This window comes from Pseudonaja textilis, chromosome Z, assembly GCF_049901715.1.
Source record: "Pseudonaja textilis isolate UNSWEBS1 chromosome Z, rPseTex1.2, whole genome shotgun sequence".
In the NCBI taxonomy this organism is placed as follows: domain Eukaryota; kingdom Metazoa; phylum Chordata; class Lepidosauria; order Squamata; family Elapidae; genus Pseudonaja; species Pseudonaja textilis.
In genome coordinates this window covers 88,445,735-88,448,957 of record NC_142008.1, presented here as the reverse complement: position 1 = coordinate 88,448,957, position 3,223 = coordinate 88,445,735, and positions in this window count along the sequence as shown.

Below are 3,223 nucleotides of genomic sequence, written 5' to 3'. Positions count from 1 at the left end.
CATGGCGCTGCGCTCTCGGCGCCCGGCGCTCCCGGATCACTTTAAAAAGGCACCTGGGCGGGCGAGGGACGCCCTCTCTCGGTCCCGCCTCCGAGCTGGAGGGCGAGAGCAAAGGGCCGCTGAAGGTGCGGCTCGCCTCAGGGGCTGAGAGGTGCGCGGATCCCTCGTGGAACCTCAGGCCGGTCCCGAAAATCGTCCTGGCCCGTGGCCGCAGTTGGGCTCAAGAGGGTGGCTGTTAAGCTACAGTCCAGGAGGAGACAAGAAAGGAGATGCACCCTCGGTCATCGGGGGTATTTGTGCCAATTAGCCAGCCTCGTTTTAACTTCTTGTTCAAACCCAGTCAGGAAGGCCAGATTCTCGTTCAGTTTGTTGTGAGAATCCAGGACATTAGGGTGACTGGGCCACCCAGGATCCTAGTTCATTAGGAGGGCATAAGCCCCTCCAAGCCCCTATTTGCTCACTTGACCTATCCACTGAACAAGATGCACCAGACAGAACTTTACACTACACCCTCCTCTTACTTTTCCATTTTAACCTTCCATATTTTCCCAGCGTTGTTTAACACACCTCCACCTCACAGAGAAGACGAAACTAGATTTTTCTCACTAGCTGGTAGACCTGAGCAAAGACACTTTTTTATCGGTGCAGAAGTTGGTCTTCTGATTCATTTATGAAGGTGGAGTGTACAATACAGCACTGCAACGTTGTTGAAAAAGCAGGGGAAAAAGAACCATGGATCTTGCTTGGAAAGATTTGTGGCACATGGGTTATGTGTATAGATACTGTGTTGCAGCATGCCATTTGTACTCTAATCCTACCAGTACATCCTACTGTATTTTTGTTTTATGCCAATCGCAGTTGGGTTGTTGAGCAAATGAGACTTTGTCCACCTTCAGTACTAGAATGTATGGCTCCCAGTATAGCATCTGCCTGTTTACTTACGTATTGTCTTATCCTTGCCATTGTGCCGTCTTACCAGAGATATCGAATATCAAAATAATCTTCAATGGAACAGTGGAGAAAAACTGTCCTTCATTTTTAAAACTCCCACAAATGGGAGTAGAATTTCCATGGCCAAGCAATCATAAAGTAAGATATCATATGACTTCCCAGCCCTCAGTAAAATGGGGAGCCAACCTTCTGGCTGCTGTTTTCAACTCCATCCACCCACTTATCTATCTCCCTTGCCCCATATCTTCCCTTTTGAGTGGCCTCCTAGTGTATGGCAAGCAATCCCAGAACTGCATGGTTCTGGGGCTATTTGGTACCCCACAAGGCAAGGAATAACCCCGGAACCACACAGCTCTAGGATTGCTAGCCATTCCCCCAGGAAGCTGCGGCACCCCAGCCCAGTCCTATTTTATCCTTGCCACTCTCAACTCTGAAACTCCTACCACCCTGGGCTCCACCACATCAACGGATTCTTACTTCCACTGTTGATAAAGTGTGTTTGGGCTGGGTGTTGGCTGTTGTGGGAAAAAGGCTAAAAAAGGCATGGCATCAAAAATCCCCCTTGCGCTTTGGGGGAGAAAAAGTCAAAAGCAGCCAAAGGCCATTTTGTGTGGCGGGAGGGGGTTCACTTTTTTCCCCCATGGCATGAAGAGGCATTTGAATGCTATGGACCTGGGGCTGTTGTTTGCTTGTCTCTTATGTGGCGACCCAGGCTAGGTTGGGCTTCCTAGAATGTTGCAAGAAGCAGTGACCAGCAAGCAGCAGTCCCAGATCTGCAGTGCCCCAGGAAGCCCAATTCCAGACTGGGGAAGCAAGCAAGCATGCTGCCAAGGGGCTTCTCGGTGTGAAGGATCAAGGGTGGAAAAGAACTGGAAACAAAAAATGCCAAAAGGTCACTGGGATGGCGGAGTACGGAGTGGCAGGGGGTCAAAAGGGCATAGATGGGTGGGAGGTGATCAGCTGATGGTAGTGCCCCCCGTGACCATAGGAGTACCCAAATTTTGATTACATAATTGTGGAGGAAGTGCAACAGTCATAAGATCGAGCACAGGTCATATATTCATTCAGCATTGTCATAACTTTGAATGATCGCTTTATGAATGGTCATAACTCAAGGATTAGCTGTGTATTTATTCTCTCATAGGGACTTTTGAAACAGTTGCTCATAAAAAAAACCCAATTTCCACCAGTAAGCATTTTTAGACACTAGTGATCTAATTAAACACCTTGACTAAAATTGATGAATTTGGCAGTTAAGTGACTGTCATGGCTACAAACACCGTGGCAATTTTGAAGATGTTTGATTTATAATCCTGTTCCTACCTATTTGAAAAGATCTATTTTCAGTACAGCTTATGCCCTAATAAATAGGTACACCAGCATAGTCTGGCTGTTGGGCATTCGGGATCTTGTAGACAAAATCCGCTTGAGAAGCAGCAAATGTAGGAGAGCTGTGGCAGATATGATCCAGTGGTGGGATTCAATTGCAGGAAGTATGAATAATTTTACTCCCCATTTCCTAATTTTGTAAGTAGCATTCCCCAAGTTGAAACTCTGCAGGGAATATAACTTCATTTCCAATGGTCATGGGTTATTCTATTTGGGAATTATAAGGCTTGAGATCAGTGGTGGTATTCAAATAAAGTTGCCACTGGTTTGGTGGGCGTGGCTTGGCGGCCGCGCTTTGCGCATATGCACACTTTGCATGCACGTGCGTGCCGAACACGCACTTTGCGCAGGCGCAGAGGCGTTCTAACTTGCCTCCTGCAAGCCTGCACGATGCTGGTCACTGCAGCAGCTGCTGCACAGCACTATTCTGCACCACGCAAAGCATGAATTCTGACCATAAAAATGAGTACGGGAGCCCAGGCCGGCGGGTGGGCCAAACACAGAGCAGCAAAGAGAAGCGGTTCAGTCCCCACTGCTCATCGCTGCTACCAGCTCTCCAGAACCGGGCAGAACCAGTCGAATACCACCACTGCTTGAAACACAATAAATCTGAAAGCTCCAAGTTAAGATACTAATGGTTCTGTGGGTGTGGCTTGGTGGGCGTGGCAGGGGAAGGATCCTGTAAAATCTCCAGTCAGAGGTGGCATTTGCCAGTTCTCCAAACTACTCAAAATTTCCACTACCGGTTCTCCAGAACTGGTCAGAACCTGCTGAATACCACCTTTGATATGATCGCAACTTAAGCAAGTATTATAATCTAGGTTTGTTCACACAAGCACTATTAGAAAAAGTGTAAAAATACATAGTATGTGGAAGCATTGGG